Source organism: Cicer arietinum, chromosome 4, assembly GCF_000331145.2.
Source record: "Cicer arietinum cultivar CDC Frontier isolate Library 1 chromosome 4, Cicar.CDCFrontier_v2.0, whole genome shotgun sequence".
Classification (NCBI taxonomy): Eukaryota; Viridiplantae; Streptophyta; class Magnoliopsida; order Fabales; family Fabaceae; genus Cicer; species Cicer arietinum.
In genome coordinates, this window is record NC_021163.2 from 21192480 (window position 1) to 21212452 (window position 19973).

Below are 19973 nucleotides of genomic sequence, written 5' to 3' on the forward strand. Positions count from 1 at the left end.
AAAAAATAAAAACACCAACCACACTCAATCCACACAAATGAAATATAAGCTAAGCAAAAAGAAAAAACCCACCACACTAATTCATTGCTAATTCTACCTTCGCAAACAAACAAATATATTTTGCTAAATCATACTAAAATTTGAGAGTAGATAAACAACGTGGAAACAACTAAGGCTATTAAATCTACCGCTTTAAACTTTCGTGAAAAATAAAAATTTTACTTTATTAAAATAATTTTAAAAAATAATTTTACTTAATAAAAAGTCTTATGTTTTAATATTTTTAAAATTAAAATATATAATATTTTTCTAAATTTAATAGTATCTCAACAATATTAAATCAATCAATCGAAGAAAAATTATTACATGATATCAATTATATTAATTTTATAATATAATAAATTTATTTTAAGTCTTCAAATGTGTTAGGCTAACCTTAATTGAATATAGTCACAAGAGTTTTACAAATATTATCGTTATCGAGAGAACAATCTTAGACTATATATATGTTATTATCGTTATCGAGGGAACAATCATAGACTATATATATGTTATTTAGCGAAACAACTACTATGTATATATACAAAATACACGATGTGAATACCATTGAAGCAACAAATATAACACTTGGTCAAGAAATCGAGTTAAATAAATACTTCAACGTACAACAATGAAATAAAAAATTTGGGATATCCGTTATAGATTCGATGAATTTGGATTTGAATAGTAATTGATTCATTAATCAATTTAAAATTCATTAGCAATTCTTAAAAATAATTTATCAATTATCCTTGTTTCACTTGACGGATATCTATCAAATCTATTTAATTACCTTTTTAGTATATGATTAAAGTGTTATAATATATTGCAACTGATGTTTTAAATTAATTGAGAGGAATAAATTGCAAATTAAAATAATGTCAATCACGTAAAAAATTATTTTTAATGTGCTTGATTTATTTTAGTGCTTGATTGGAATCAAATTGATGGATTTTTTTGGGGATCCTTTTGTAAAATGAAAATGGTTGTTTTTACGAAAGAGTCGTGTACAACGGTCAACAACTTACTATGATTGGTCAACCTTTTGTAGAATTATGTCAAAAACGAAACTTACTCATTTCTCTTACTTTTTAAATCTTGACGTATGTGTATTTGTTATTTTTGTTTGCAAATCTTTCACGTTATGTACCATTACTCTTTATAAAAATGTCAAATTGTGTATTTCTATTCCCAATAAAAACAGGCAAATTATAATAGATGTGTTTATCATTGTCAATGAAAATGAATTTAATTAATATATTTTGTTGTTATTATTAAATTATTATCAATGATAAATTTCAAAATTGAAATGATATCTTGAAAATTGTCTATAATATAGTTGATATATGTTGGTGATTTATTGGAATCACACCGATGAAATTTTTATGTTTGGCAAGGAATAATTTGCAAATTGAAACAATTTCAATGTCAATCACATTGGAAATTGGTTTCAATGTGCTTGTTTCAGTTTTTTTTTTTATAAATAAATGTGCTTGATTCATATTGGTGCTTTAATTAGAAATAAATTATTCAATTTTTATTGTTTCTATTGAAAAAAATCAAAATTGTGTATTCCCATTAAAAAGAGGTAAATTATGGGAGATATTTGTAACTGCGCCAATGTAAAGTAAAATTAATAAATATATTATGTTTTATTATTAATAAATATATTATGTTTTATTATCTTAATTATAATTATTTTATTAAATATTCTTATGGCAAATGACAATTTGTAATAGAAAATGTGGCATATTTCATGGTCACGGTGAGAGGTATCGAGAATAATTTGTTAGTAACATAATCAATGTAATTCTCATTTTATTTATAAATAAGACATATATCCAAAATTATAATTAAATAAAAGTTGTTATAGTTAATTTAAAGTAAGTACACCTCAATTTAGACAATGTCGAGAGACCTCAAAGTGTAATAGCTCGCTTAATTAAAATTTGATTAAAATAAAGATTTATTTAACTATTAATATATTAATTTAAAAATAAAGAATTTTAGTTAAAATATAATTAGACAAAAGGTAAAATGGAAAATGTCCAAATGTCATAAAGAAATTTTTTCACTTATTTCCATTCCCTGAGAAAAAAATTGGGAATAATCTTTTTTTTTTCCCAAACTTCCTTTCCGTAGTTGAACTTGATAGAACACCCAAAAACATTAATGTTCATTATCCCTTCCAATCCTCCATTTTTTCAATATCTTCAAAATATAAAAGCTTATCTAAGTCCCTCATATCTACCTAGAAGCATTGCATGCAAGATCATACCTCTCCATCTTCGAGAATCAACCAAGAATAGTGGAGCAAGGAAAGAATGAACCAACAAAGGGGAATTTCCAAACTTGGAACTGAGGACACAACTTAAAGAAAGACCAAAAACTACTAGAACCAACTCATTCTCCAATTAATGCAAATTTCAAAAGACGACTCTTAGAAACATTGAGTTATTTTAGATTAAAATTTATTTAGCATGAGGGTTCTTTAGTTAAATTCAATTTAAATTATTCATTAATTATGAAATTAATTTATGGGTTAAATCAGATTTATTGTAAATTTGAGAATGAAAAGAAATGGATCTAATAATTAAATAACAGAGAGGATGGTTGGTCGCAGCCGACGGCGGAGCTCTGGCAACCTCCATGGACGGAGAAGCTTCGATAAGTTTCTCGATGGTGGCAGATAAAACTCGACGACTAACGATGGTATGCAACATAACTCTTTTAAATTATATAAAATATTGATTTTTTTAACTTATAGAACAATATACTTGTTTAATTAATAAAATAGTATTTTTAAAACAATTATAATAATATTTATCAAAGATATCTATTTTATAATAAATAAATATAATCTTTTAGATTTAAGATTTAGTTCAAAAACATATGTAATCAATTGGATTTGTAAAAATAGTCGAAGGCATGGATTGGATTTCATCCATATCATTAAATGGAGGAATTGAATTCAATTAATTAACTAACTTTTAGTTATGTAAATGAATTATATAGATTAATAAATTGATGAATTAAGTTGGATGATAACTTAATAAATGATTTTGCTATCCCTTCTTACAAGAGACAAAACTCCTAAGATAAGGAATCCAAGAGATAAAACTCCTAAAATCTAATTACTCTGAAATTTTTACACCAGGTTTAGTGGTGAAGCTACGGTATTAATTTTACAAGAAAATCAATTATAAAGAAAAAAAGTGAAATATACTCTTATAGAATATATATATATATATATATATGGTTTATTTGTTAGAAGAGAGAGATAAATATATTAGTAACAAGATTGAACTTTTGATTTTTTTTCTTAAAACTCTTTCTATGTTTTTTAACTCATCAAAATTCTACTATAATTTTTATCGATATTTAATTAAAGTAATTTAAAGAAAATATAAAATAACAATAATTTTACTTATATTTATCCTACTAGCATTAATAAATACAAACCATATACGAAGAATGAACCTACTTTCTCACAAAATAAAATAACCTACTTTTAATTAAAATTAAAAATAAAAAGCATTTTGTGTGAGTAGTAGATAGTAATGTCCAAGTCACAAAGTGTTGTCCTTCCTTAATATATATATATATATATAATCACTTCATTATTTAAAAAAAAAAATTGTATACAACTACAAAATTTTGAATTTGAATCTAAACATATTTAATTTTTTTTTGTTTACTTTTAAGTTTCTTAAATCGAAAGTAATCATATTTAAGATGTGTTAGATATTGTATGTAGATACATTTTTTAATGCTTTTGAATTTGATTTTAGCACAGAGTTTACCTCTTCCATTTGATAGAAATTTGTTGGTAAAATATATTTAACTGTTTATTTAGAGTTTACTAATTTTCCAAAGATATTATTATGAGAAAGAAAAATGTTTTTTTAAACACATATCTGAATCCAAGTATGACAAAGCTTCTTGAGGATTTGCAGGATCCTCTTCTAAATGATTCGTATAATCGGGTCCATAATCTTTAACAACTTTTACTCTCTTACTTCTTTGAGTTTGTGTTTCTCCTTGTTTGCTACTTTCAGTGCTTCTTGTCACAAGAACGTGACTTGGTTCGCTGCCTCCACTATTTTTCAATTTGAAAGAGTATTCATTTTCATATAAGTCAACATCATTTAATTCTATGATCACTTTCACATATAAGTCATAAAATATATACGTTTTGTTGTTTACTGCATACACATTGAATACACATTCATAGACTCTATAGGCGAGTTTAATTCGCTTGATATCAGAGATTCTGACATAAGACAGACAACCCCAAGTTTGAAAACATGTCTGAATAGACCAATTAAAAAGTATTTCATTAAGACTTGTTCTTGATGAAATAAGTATCAAATATTATAGTATAGATATATTAATAAAATAACAAAATAGAAACAAAAACATCTCTTGCAAGCCCAAACACTTGACCAACAATTCTGACCGTTGGGTAATAAATATATATATACTTTTCTTTTGAAACTTTAAGACATTATATATTATTAATTATAAGAAAGTTGTTCATCCATCACCGTTGCTCATAGTAGAGTTGTGAAAACGGATTACTCGCCTTATAAGGGTCAGTTTTAATGGGTTGCGAATTTCTTCTAATTGGGTCAAAAAACACTATTTTAATATGAGCCAATAAAATACTATCTAAGTCCGACCCTAGACGGGTTGTAGGCTGAGCAGGTAACCAGCACATTTTTTATAATATTTTGATCGAGTCATTATATTTTTAATTTTTTGCGACTTTTTTTAATTTGAAAATATTAGTTGATGTCCATTTAAAAAAATTATGGTATACTACTTATACATTAAGTATGAATCAATTTTAATGTCCATTTTCTTTCATGCCCATTTAAAAAATATTATAGTTTACTCTTTATCCACAAACTAAATTTGGATTTTCCAATTAACACAAACACAATTCAAAATTTTTAAAACAACATATTATCCAAACAACATACAAATTAAAATAAGTTCAAATTATCCATAAGTTAGAGATATTATCTAGCATAACACAAATGAGCAATGTTTATATTTTACAAAGTGTTGGAAGATTGTCCACTTCAGAAAATAAAGAAATTGATTGTTAACAATATATAATCAAATAAATATATGTATGTATATATATAACCAATTAAGTGGGTTGAATTTTTTTGGACCTTTTTCTATGTGAGCTAATATTACTATCTCGTATCCGTATCGGCTAACCCGAATAGGTAACGAGTTTATTCGAACCTGTCTAAAAAGTCCTGAAAATTTTCGTACTAAAATTATTAGGCTCAATCCCTATATTTTAGCGGATTGGGTGGGCTGGCACAATCGGGCTAACCCATTTTGACAGCTATAACTTAGAGGCTTATCAAATTTATTATATTCATCCTCACTATTCCCAACTTCCGGGTTAGTAAATTCCTGATTCGTGAAACCTGTAATTTAAATTACCAGATACCAACATCTAGTAGACACCAATGCAAAAGCAGTGTGAGCATTCTCACCAAATACTTTTTCTTCAGCACTCAATTTCAAATTCTTTACCTACTTTCACGTTTGTGGAGTTCAAAAATCCATTCTTCTATACATTAGCATCATCAACTCTATTTTTCTTCATTATAAAGGTAATGTAGCTCTAAAACTCTCCTCATTATCATTATCATTTTGGATGTTAATTTTTTTGAAGTTATGTAATTGGTTGTACCATATTCTAAGATCTGGTGGTGTATTTTTCAAAAAATTAATATCAGATTCACACATCCGATAAATGTTAATGCAGTCCAAAATTATCTATTTTCTACCTAATTGATAGTCAAATTCGTAAAACATATCGAAATTTCATCATAATTTTAGAGAATAGCAATATATAGTCATTCGTAGGCTCTGGGGCCGTGGCAAGCATTACCGTGGATGCACCCATAGGGACGAAACTGAATTTGAAGCCATTACGAGGGAGTGTACGATTTTTATGTCTGCTAATTTTCAACATAGCAATGTTGCTTTTGTTAAAAGACAGTTTATCAGTCAAAAAAAAAAAAAAATAGTCACTTCTATCTAAATGTGAGTCATTATGTCATCTTTTCTCTTGAAGCAAATTCCTTTTTTATTTCTTTTTCTTTTTTTTTGCACTTGTAGCGTATTATTGTTATACTAGTATTTTGCTTCACATATAAGATTTAACAAAAGAGTGAAAAGATCTAAATTTGTATTTAAGTGAAAAATCGCTTTAGTCTAAAAATAACGGTTCGACTCAATTTAGTTCTTAAAAAAAAAACATATTTACCTCATTGTAGTTGAAAGCAACTTTTAATAATTAATCAGGTAATTTATTTTCTAAAAATTTACTTAATAGCTTTTATAAAATTTTAAAATTGTATATCATTAAAGTTTATTATATGACTTTTTTGAAGATATCATTTATCTCTCATATTAAGTATAGGAGTAAATAACTACATAATGACTAACCCAGTTTTTATCCTTTATAAAATTATTATGCTCTAGTAATTTTTATAACATGTCATTTATCTCTCATATTAAATTTTTTATCCACTATTATACGGTTGTACCATTCTTGTTATAGGCATCATATTTTGTCCTTGAAAATAGATATAACTTATTATGTCCTTCTAAAAATATTTTATATATAATTATTTTAGTCTTTCTAAAAATATTTTATATATAATTTATTTTAGTCATTTTAAAAATATATTTTTTAATTAATGTAAATATACCACTTTTACTTTTGGTATTTGTTGTTTTGTTTAATCCATGTAAAATTTATTCATAGAAAAATTAATTACATAATATATAGAATATCTATTTTTGTCCTTCAAAATAAGGACTAAAATAAAAATTACAAAGATCAATTTGAATATAAGCGAATTTTGCATAAACTAAAACAAAATAATAAGGATAAAAACCAAAAGGTAGTATATTTGCCAAGATTAAAAACAAAAATTTATAGTGAATAAAAGCAAATAATAATATACTTATAAGTACTAAAAAAACATATTTAAACAATTTTTCGTAGAAAGTGAACAATCTTCAAACAAGAACAAACTAAAAAATTCATGAAAAAACAAAACCTTTAAAATCTGCCAAAACTTTGGAGGTAAAGACATGAATAACATAAAAATAAAAATAGAAGTATATTACTTCAAATAATATTCAATATGAATTTGGCAAAGGCACAACTTGATTAATTTCCTAATGCACCTCTTTCAAGCTATAAAAAGAGAGACTGCAAAATGTCTATTAAATCTTCTATCATTCAAAATAAGATGTATAGTTAATAGAGAGTCAGACATAATATCAATTCTAATGATATTGTGAATAACAACAATCTGAACACTTCAAATAACATATAAACTCTTCTTTTGTGATACTACACTTTCCAAGGTCATAAGAAAAATCAAGTAATAATTTTTTTTTTATCATTGTGAACTATTCGTCCACAAGCTACTTTGGAACCATCATTTGTGACCGATCAATTAATGTTTAGCTTCACACAACCAACAATTGAATTATGCTAAGAAAAGAAAGATAGTTAGTAGCATATGACACTTTTAGAATACTCGTTGTCTCATCCCATCTCATATACAGTATAACGATGAAGTCACTTCATGCTTACAATCTATAACAATCAACTTGAAGGAACATTGGCGTTATATTCTTAAATATGTGCTCATTTCACTATCTCAATAAACTATTAACCACCACCACAAACATTGTTGGTCAATTTTCTTCCACACAAGCTACTTATCAACCGGCTTGTAGTACGTTCGTACACTCGTCGTTGTGACCTATTTGCACAGTGTGTTGGAGTACATGCAATTAGGGGTGGGAATAGGCCAGACCAGATCAGGTTTTGAAAGGCTTGAGCCTTACCTACGATTAATTTTTTAGGTATAAGCCTAGCCTACAGACTATCATAGGCTTTTTTTTTCCGACCTGACATGACCTTTTTAAAAGTCTGTTCTGGCCTAAAAGCCTTATTCACATTAAAACATTTAAATGTTATATTTTACAATTTTTTAAATAGGCTAAATTATGCCTTTATATAAAAGGGAAACTAATAAAATTATAATCAAATCTAATAAAATGATAACTAACGAGTCTGTCCTACAACAACCTTCCAAGAAGAAAAAAAAATGAATCCATGATTAGTCTTTATACACATATCAAGCTACATGCTCTATCCATACCAATTTACATGATGATCTATTCATACCACATGATGCTCTCCACATAGCAATACCAATGTACATATTTATATATATCAAACAAAAAATGTTTTTTCTAACAAAATGGTTAAATTTTTTTTTTTTAAACAAACACCCTTTAACCCCTAAAAATTGATTTTTGGTTTCAAAGAATAGATTTTTTACTGAAACTAACGCACCCATTATTACCTCTGAAACAAATATGGAACGATTACTGAGTGATTTCCTAATTGAACTGCTACCGAATATGGAACAACTACCGAATATGGAATCGCTACCGAATATAGAACGACTATCGAATATGGAACAACTACTCAGTGATTGCCTAATTGATAGACTTTAAAATAGGAAATAATATTATTAATAAATAATAAAATATATAGGCTGGTTTGTCATGCCTAATAGGCTTTTTTATAATCCTAAGTCTGAACTATTTAAATAAGCAGGCTTAAAAAATCACATGAGCCTAACCTTTTAATTAAATAGGTCGGGTCATACCATAAGTAGGCTAGATCATAGACCCTTGACGGACGGTCTAGCCTATTCCCATCCCTACCTACAATACTATATTATTTTAACCATACACAAGGTAGATTAAAAAAAAGACATTTCTTACATTTTGTTTTTGTTATTGTTTTTCGTAGTAATATTCAACATATCATTTTAGTGAAGTTTTGTAATCATATACATTTATTTTCTTTTCTTTTGTTTTCGTTATTGTTTTTCGTAGTAACCATGTAATTTTAGTGAAGTTCTCTCTGAGCTACTCCTTCATATCCCCACAAGGATTGTGAGTTCTTCCAAACAACACCACGACCGTCAAATCCCCGAGAGGATTGGGGGTACCGAACATAAATCATCACTAAAGCCTATGTATGCATGATCATATTCACCAAATCCAAATGTCATCATGTCATGTATTTCTAAAGAATTTCATTCTTTCTCAACAATATTTATGTGATAATGATTCAAATGTCAAAATATCATATAAAAATAAATCAATAATACACCACCTTGCATATGAATCAAATTATATATATTCATAACAAGACATATAAGAGCATTATATATCTATATATATATCAACAACTATATAATATACACCATCACAGTTAAAAATCAATTGAGTAAACAATTCAAACACATACTTTGTTTACCACGTCATCAAGTGCCCTTACCTCTTGAAGCTTTTCTTAAATTACTAGAAATTGCATGTGTTGGTCTAATAAATCCTCACCTTCACATTTTATCATCTTAGTACTTATAGAATTTTGACTCTCAACTCAGCAAAACTACTAGACCTTAGTTTGGGTTCACAAGACAACTACATCTCTACTTTCATTCATAAAGTAAAACAAATCATTAAGAATTAAAACTCAATTAATTAGTACACAAAATTTGAAGTTTGTCTGCTCCATAAATAAGAGACTCAATACTTGATTCCTTTTCGAACGAATCTTTGTTTTAAAATTTCTTTCACATGCACTTTGCTCATCTTTTTAATAATTCATATCCACACTTAGGGATGGGAATAGGTTAGGCCGTCCGTCAGGGGCCTATGGTCTGGCCTACTTATGGTCTGGCCTAACCTGGCCTACTTATGGGTTGACCTGACCTGACCTATTTAATAAAAAGGCTAGGCTCATGCTATTTTTAAAGTCTATTTATTTAAATAGGTCAGGCTCAGGCTTATAAAAAAGCCTATTAGGCCTGACAAGCCGACCTATATATTTTATTATTATATTAATAATAATATTTCCTATTTTAAATTCTATCAATTAGACAATCACTCAGTAGTCATTTCATATTCAGTAGTCGTTCCATATTTGGTAGTCGTTCCATATTCGGTAGCCATTCAATTAGTCAATCACTCAGTAGTCGTTCCATATTTTTTTGAGAGGTAATAATGGGTGCATTTGTTTTAGAAAAAAAAAAATCTATTTTTTGAAATCAAAAATTATTTTTTAGGGTTTAAAGGATGTTTGTTTAAGATTTTTTTAAAATTATTTTGTAAGAAAAATTATCTTTTGTTTAATATATATAGATATGTACATTGATATTGGTATGTGGAGAACATCATGTGGTATGACTAGAACATTTAAATGTTTTAATGTGAATAAGACTTTTAAATAGGCTTCCAGGTCAGGCCAGACTTTTAAAAAGGTCAGGCCAGACTGAAAAAAAAAATTGTATGATAGACCGTAGGCCACTAAAAAATTAATCGTAGGCCAGACTCAGGCATTTCAAAGCCTGACCTGACCTATTCACACCCCTAGCCACACCTCTAACACTTTTAAGCATGCCCATAATAGTGTAAATCTCATAAAATTTAAACACTAATTTAAATAGATTAGTAGGCAAAGACTTAAAACATGTCCTCCCCACAAATGGAAGGCTCACAACTTAGTTCCTTAATTAGACAAGTCTTTGTTTCAAAGTTTTCCAAGACATACTAGGCTCATCCTTAAGAAATTCGTTATATTTGAATAATAGAAATTATTTTATAATAATTATGAAAACATAAGTAAGAAAGTATTTACACTTTCATATTACATAATTTCTTACATTTTGTCTGTATCTTAGCACAAACTTCACCGATTTTATTAAAATAGCAAACAGTGTCAAAATTAAGAAAATTACCGCTCTTTGGAAAGATTATGATGTCTAATTTTCAAAACTAATTTAACAGAAAGTAGACCATCCATTTCAGTTCTCATGTGTAAGCTTCCAATGTACATAAGGACAATTTTTGTGTTGCTAACTCGTAGTCAAATTTTATGTAGAGATATGAGTCTAGTTTTGTTCCAACAAAATCATTCAAAAAGAATGAATACACATAAAGTAATGATGAAAATGCTAAATATAGTCAAAATTGAGATTCAAATTTTCAACACCAAAATACACAAAATGTCATTGATCCTAAGTTTTTTCCTTAGTTTATTTTCCAAAATTTTAAAAAGTAAACAAGTGAGCATCATTAAACTCCAAATCCTCTAACTCTTAAAGGTAAAAGTCATACTTTAGAACATAAAATTTGAACTTTAAGCTTAAAAAATTTGAAACTTTATTACCAAATAAACTTTAACACAAGCTTGAACTTTAAATTTAGTTCTTGAACATAAAGCATAAAACTTGGGTTCTTCATAAGTTTGTACATAAACAGAATACTTGAAATCTTCATCAATCAAGTTGAATATAAATTTAGAGCTTAAAACTTTTATAAACACGAGTTTAAACAAAGTGTTTGAAGCTTTTATGAACATAAACTAAGCAATAACAAAAATAATAGCAAGAAAATAGTAACAACAATAAAAAAAAGGACCAATTAGAATGTCATGAACAAGAGATAAAGTAGGTGAAAGAAATTAATGTTCTTTACCACACACAAACACAACCAATTTTTGCCATAAATAAAGAAAAGAAAGACTCACCACCTAACCTCCATTTTGTTTACCTATAAATACATTTTCATTTGTTACAATTTTCTGGGTTCCCAATATGTCTGTCTTGTATTTGTAACATATTTTAATCCCCTGTTTTTTAAGAAACGTTTGGCTTCATTCAACCAACGTCTATAGGGAACTTGACTAATTTTTTATGTGTTACACATAATTATAGTAATTCATATATTAGAGAGTAAAGATAGTACATTGACAACGTAAAATAATTTTTCAAATAACTATCGTTAACTTAAAAACTATACAAAATAATATGATAGAGTGAATGATCGGAATTAAACGACAGTATAAAATTACTTTACATTATTAGTATTATACCTTTACACTCAATATATTATATAGAAATAATGGGCAACACATGTAATAAAAAGAAAATATACTTATTTATTTTGAAAAACTTTTATTTGACTTTACTTTTATAGAGAAAATAGTCCCCACTTTTAAAATAGAATTTATTGGTCCCTTAAATGACATGGTACATGCTAATATGACAAAGTGTAGATTGATTTACATTTGTCCACCTCATCAAAACGTTAAAATAATACATTTAAAAAATAATAAAAATATTTTAAGAAATTAAAAGTAAATTACAAAAATTTATTTATTTTTCTTCGTAACTCCATACTTCATCTATGGCAGAAATCAAATCAATCTTTGAATCTTCGTCATCTTCAACATTTGAATAATTAAAATAAGAAGAATTCAGGGAAATGGTTTAGCAATTGTAGAATGAAATGAAGGTACTTGTGGTGATTAAGGAAGTGATGGCAGTGGCAAAAATTTCTTTTCCATCTTTGATATTTTCCATAGATGACAAAGAATGGAGTAAGCCATGAGGAAAGATGGTGGATCATAGATGACATAAAAAAGCGGTTTCTATGTAATAGTGATGAGTAAAGCGGAGTGTGAAATCGCAACCAACGTAATGATACCACATCATAAATATAAAAATAAGTCATAATTTCAAAGCTCTGATACCATATTACAATTCTTAATTTAAGTCGTTGATAATAGATAAATAAAGAAAAGTAAATTGAATAATATTAATAATAGAGAGTTAATTACATCAAAGATTATAAATACTTATATAGTCAATTAGATAAACAACTAACTAGTGTAAAATAACTAATTAGCTAGTGTAACTGACAACCCAATTAAGATATCTAACCTCCCCTCAAGCTAGAATGTATGTATTAAACTTCAAGCTTGGAATGGCTAGAAAAAAATGTCTAAAAATACATTGATTACAAAAAATATGAAATATCGAAATTCATCGACTAAGAGATTTTTGAAAATTTATTCTTCTCTTGAAATAAGAATAAAAATTTTCTCTTTTTCTTTTTTTTTTAATAGGTGTTGAATTAAATCTACACCTCAATTCAAGATATTCTCTTGGCTTTTTTTTTGTTGTTGAAGGAAACCTCATGCATAACTCCTAGGTCATTGGCTTGGACTTCTCATTGAGAATCCAATCATGAATTTTTTAGAAACAAGAAAAATTTTGCTTTTTGTTTGTTGGGAAGCGTTAAGTATAAAGTCTACATTTCTATGCAAGATATTTGCTTGCATTTTTAAAAATATCATTTTAACTAAAAAGAAATAATTTTGTCACCAAATATTTTTGGTGATACTAAAAAATCTTCAACAACTGCACTTGACTCCATTTTTTTTTTCTTGAAGAAAATTGTTGAGGTAGGAAAAAAATTAATATCAAAACATTGAAGAAGTTTTGGATTTTGATAAAGTTTTTTTGGTAAACATGTTGCCCTTAATGTCCGTTATTTGCTGAGTTTTTTTTTTTTTTTACTATCATCATTATATAATATGATCTAATTTATCCTTTGTTGGATTTTTAAGTTTAATATTTTAAAATGAATGTATTTGTTTGCATTAACAATTTATGTAAATATTTTCATTTGTATTGGAGAAATAAAATTAAATAGAATTTATGAAAGTGATGGTAATTGTACATAATTGTTTTTTAATTCAATTATTTTTTTAATTTGTATTTTTGGATTATGTTTTACAAAACAATAATTTACATGAAATAAAAAAACAATTTAATAATAAATAGATTATATAATTGATAATTGTAGATTGCACTACCTTTATTATAATATACAAGTTATATATGTAGGAATTAGAATTTTTATTATTATATATATCAATATAATATATTAAAACAAACCCCCAAAATAATATGTTGACACATTACATCTTTATATGCTATGTAACACTAAATTTGTGACATGTATGATCTAGCATCTCTAGAATTCATTCATTTTTTATTTCACATTCTACTAATTCTTTTCTCTATAATTATAAAAACAACAATAAAAATATAACTCCCATTACAAATTTGATTTAATTGTTAATTACTTTTTTAATTCATTGCATATAAATATATCAAAATATTTTAATTATATTTTATTAAGTAAAATCTAGCAACCATAAATTACCACAAAATATATAAAAACATAATAATCACATGAAAAATCAATAATCAAACTTATGCATAAACAGTCCAATGAAGTTTAAATTAAAATAAATAAAAAATATTAAAACACATACCTTTAAATTAGCAAACATTTGCAACAAAAAAAAATCCAACAAAGAATTTTTTTTTAAATAATAAATTAAAATAAATAACAAATATTAAAACACATACATTTAAATTAGCAAACATTTGCAACAAAAAAAAAACCAACAAAGAATATTTTTTTTAAAAAAATAAAAATGTTAAATTATACGTTAAATATTTTCAAAGTAATATATAATTTGTGTTCATTTTTCTTTTATTAGTGATCAGATGCATATTTTATTCCTTTAATACAAAGAAAGTATTTGTCTATAAAAATTGTTCATCAAAATAAAAAACACTCATATCAAAATATTAAACTTATATATTGGATGAAGCATAAATTAGAGCATAGTTTCAATTAACGGTAAAAATAATCAACATTAAATAGTGGTTCCTTATCATTCCCAACACTATTTCCTGTTTTTGTCATAAAAAAATAATACTTTGAGTTTATTCATTGTATACAGTCTCCAAAAAAGATAATTAAATCAAAATATTTTTGAAAGAAATACATGAGATAATGCCTTTAATAAAGAATTAGTTATAAAATATTTAATTAGAAATAAGATATGAAACATAAAATATAAGAAACAATAGTTCGTTCAATTAGTCACAAAAAGAATACAGAAATAATAGTACTCAAGATAAAAAGTAAACAAAAATAAAAATAATGATCATATAAAAACCAATGCTTAGAAATATATCTTAAATCAATGATTGCAAAATATATATTCTATTTTTTATAAAAAGAAAGTATTCTATAATGATTGAATGGTTAAAACAAAACAAAATGTATACAAACAATCACTAATTTTTTAAAATAATATTTTTAGAGTGAAAATCACTTATTTTATTTAAATCTTTTTAATTGTGTATACAAACACTAACTCATCTTTTTTTAATCATATTTTTTAAAGTGAAAATCGCTCATTTTGTTATAAACTTTTCAATTGTTTTCATTCCATTTATTCTTTTGTCATACAACCACTGTTCTTATAAACTAAGAAACTTACAAATTTATCAAAAAAAGAATACAACAATAATAGTACTCAAGATAAAAAGTAAACAAAAATAAAAATAACGATCATATAAAAACCAATGCTTACAAATATATCTTAAATCAATGAAAATATATATATTCTATTTTTTATAAAAAGAAAGTATTCTATAATGATTGAATGGTTAAAACAAAACAAAATGTATACAAACAATCACTAATTTTTTTAAATAATATTTTTAGAGTGAAAATCACTTATTTTATTTAAATCTTTATAATTATGTATACAAACACTAACCCATCTTTTTTTAATCATATTTTTTAAAGTGAAAATCACTCATTTTATTATAAACTTTTCAATTGTTTTCATTCCATTTATTCTTTTGTCATACAACCACTATTCTTACTAACTAAGAAACTTACAAATTGGAAACATTTTTCCTAATCAAATTGATACATTTATATACCATAAATATCACCTTCACACTTTTTAAAAAATTTATATTAAAAGTATATTCTACAAATTACATCCGCGCAATGTGCAGGTTATATTCTAATTTTTAATTGTTTTTGGTGCATTAAACATTGATAAGACAAAAAAGAGACAAATATTATACATAAGATTGACTATTTCAACATATCTAAGTTAACATAACAATTTTTTGTTTGTTTTTTTATAGAATTAGTTTTAGTACATCATATATTGTAAATATATGTGTCAATTCACTATTAAGACAAAGTACAAAAATTATATTTTTGTACATATACAAAAATTACATTTTGCACATACTTTAACATTAGCAATTGTTTTAAATTTGTTCATCAATTTACTTTTTGATTTTTACCAATTGATTTGTTTCAATATATATTTTGATTTATTTTAATTTAAACTTTATTAGATAATTTGTGTATAACTCGATTATTGATTTTTTTTAATGATAAGGGTTATATTTTTATATATCGTCGTGTAATTTAAGATGCATTTTAAAGTGTATGATTGTTACATTTTAATTTTTAAATTGACTAAATAGTACACACGGTCCTTTAACTTAATTTCAGTTAACGTTTTAGTCATTTTTTTCTTCTGATTTGGTCCTTTATTTTAATTTTAAGTGACAATTTGATCTTTTATGTTTTAAAATGTCAACAATGTTATCGTTTTTTTTTTTAACAAAAATTCCTCAAAATTTTCAAACAAAACCTAGAAAATTCATTACCATCTTCAATATAATATAAATTTCATCAAATGCATAACTCAAATATTCAAATAAACTCATATTTTCATCTTCAACAACATCAAATTTATCAAATAAAGAATGAATTTAACATTATTTAAAAATCATAGAGACAAAATGGAATAGTACAATAATGGTTTCCATGAATCTAAAGCATACCAGTTGCAACATATTCAGGTGCTGCATATCGTTCAGTACCCATGACTTGAGTAGAAACATGAGTTCTATCACCGGTAGGACCCGCCTTCGCCAAGCCAAAATCAGATAGTTTTTAATTAAACTCCTGCAATCCAAATGCAATGATGATAAGTAAGAAGCTTACACAAATAGTAAAAGAGTTTGATTTTAATATATTAGTAAAATATTTTTCACATAAGAAAGTATCACAAAATTTACACATAAGAAAGTATCACAAAATTTACTTTATAAAACGATACTATAAACTTCCATTTTTTTTATTACATACTATCATATTTTAGTTCAACTAACAAATGCCAATATTATTAAATTAGATACAATGTACTAAATTCAAATCTAGAACCTAATGTGAATTTTTTTACTATTTCATTTATGGACAAAAAAAAAGTCTCCATATTTTGTTGCATAGTTAAAACAATTTTGATTATACCGATTGAATACCACAAAAATTAATTGTACTCTTTAAAAATGTTAATTGAATGTCCTTAAGTCATACTGTTAAATTGAACATTATATCTTGAATTCGAACCTAAGTGAGAGAGGCATCACACATGAAATGGACAATCATATTGGGAGGAGAGGCCGGAAGAAAGGTTGAAGTGGTGAGAGATTTAGTGTTTTGTTTTTGTATCCGAGACATTTGACACCATAGTGAAACCTTAATTACATTCAATAAATTAATTTTCTCAAAATATTATTAATATCGATGTATCAATGTTGTGTTTAGTATTTGTTTCAGTAGTTGAGCTTCATAAAATATAATCTAATATAAAAATTATACAACACAAAATTCAGTAAAAGAACTTACCAAACAAAAATATGTGAAACATTAAGTGAGAGACACTTAACATATAAATTAAAAATATTTTACGATAGTTTAATTGGCTCCTATTTGATAAAAACTGAGAAGAATGCAAAGAGGAAAAAAAAACATAAATTGAGTTCAACTAGAAATCAAACAACTAATGGGATGGACTTAGCTAGCTGAAGAAAAAACAATATTTCAGTAATAAAGCAACCAATTTTAAATGGACAAAATTTCTAGCATCTCTTAGCAAAGCATATAAAAGGCATTATGTAAAGCATATAAAAGGCTTGTAATCTGATTCAATTGATAATGAGAATAGTTCTCTTCCTTATACGACACTCTTTTGTTTTCTAAATTTTTATCTATTCTAATAGCTCTCTAAATCAATAATTTTATAAGAACTTTACAGAATCTGTTCATAACAAGAATTGAACTGTGTGTATTACAAATTACAAGTAATTATAGTTTCATGTATTGAAAAAATAGTTTTATCATTTTGGATTTTCCACTCTTCAACATGATTTGGCAGTAAAATGTTGATAGCCAAGTATTGTGTTGTGTATATATTTAATTTTGGATTAAATAATTCAAATAAATACATTGTAATCAACAACAATCAAAGAAGACTAAACTTTTTAGCCAATAGAACAAATATCAGATGTAAGTCTGACAAAAATTGTAAATATTAAATGTATAGTCGTACATTTACAAATTAAAGAGAAAATTATAATTGTGTCATATAATAAATGATATGAATATATGTAAATGTAACAAAAAAAAAATATTAGATCCAGTTTTTTTAGTGGGTATAATAAGAGATATTTTTTAACACCAAATTGGTAATTATAATTTCTTACCAAGTAGTTGTATATATACTATGTTTTACCTTAGCTGGTACTCTATATCTAATATGGAAGAAATGGAATGAAACCATGGCAACTCTAGTTGCATCACATGAACTATACCAGTGCTATGCCCTTAGGTCTGTTTGGTTGGAGGATTTTATAGGATAAAGTTTATATCCAGAGAAGATACTTTGGTGTCCTGGAGAACCTTTATAACACTCAATATAAATTAAAAATATATAGTTGGTGAGTTTGACTTGCCACCTCCAAAATGTTATGAATACATCACTCTCTTAGCAATCAATAGTCTTTTTAACGTAATTTTAAAGAAATTGAAAAAAAAAAACTATGATTTTCACGTTTTGAAACTTAAATGACTAATTTGAGGAAAAAAAAGTTTAAAGGACTTATTTAGAAAATGAGTCAAACATAAAGCACTTGCATGTGTAATATTGCCTAATTTTGTATTAGTAAATTAGAATTTTTGAGAATATTAAATAGACTTAATTTCACATGTGATGACAAAGATGACATGTGTATCGAATTGATCAATATAGTAAGAAAGTAGAATAATCAACTCAAGGATTGTTTATCTCTATATTGTGCAAGCAAAATTTAAATAGCTTTAGAAATTAACAAAAGGTTTAAAAAGAAATTTGATTCCAATAAACAGACAAAATAAAAAATAAAATATGGACTAAAAGTTATTTTAAAAATTGATAGGATTTGAATCTCATTGTCACCTTCTTAGGTGATTAAATCATTTTGTAAGTAAAATTAGAAAACAACTATATCATATGATAGTGATTCATTTCAACTAAGTCAACATTCCATATATAACCACCATTTATAATTTGCAGCACAGTAAAGTTTTAATTAAATAAATTAAAGTAAATAAACTTGAGGATCTAATGCAACAAATTTAAAATAAGATTATTTTTTTACTCTGGCACTTTAATATACACCAAAACCCATGTCGTTATTCAGTTATACTTGATTTCTAATAAATCATAATCATATTGATATATTCCTATATTCAATAATCAAGCATAATTTCTAATTTTTCAATTAAAAGTGCTTAAATAAATGAAAATAGTTTGCAAGGTGATAAAATATATATATTTTTTTTTGTTGGATTTCAAAAAGGTATTTATCATCTAATTTATCTTATTTTAAGGTTTTGATTCAGATTTATTTTTGTTTATTTTCGTATTTGCAAATTTAATATAAAAAAACACTACTAAAAATCAACGTTTTATCTACGGATTTTCATGCGGATTAAAGTTAAAAATCTACAGGAAACATGTTACCCGTGGATATACATGCATAACTATTTTCCAACGTAAAACCTTTGTGATAATTGTTTTCTGAAGATCTCCACATGCACTGCAGATATTTCCGCAGGAAAAGTAAATAAAATTCTGCAACAAAATGTTATTAAATTTAAAACATTTTCTTAAGATTTTTCATGCAGAAAAATGTGTTCTAAACGTAATTCCAAAGATAATTTCCATGAAATATCCCTGAAAATCCGCAGGTAACGCTGCATCAAAACTATTTTCGAAGAAAAATCCA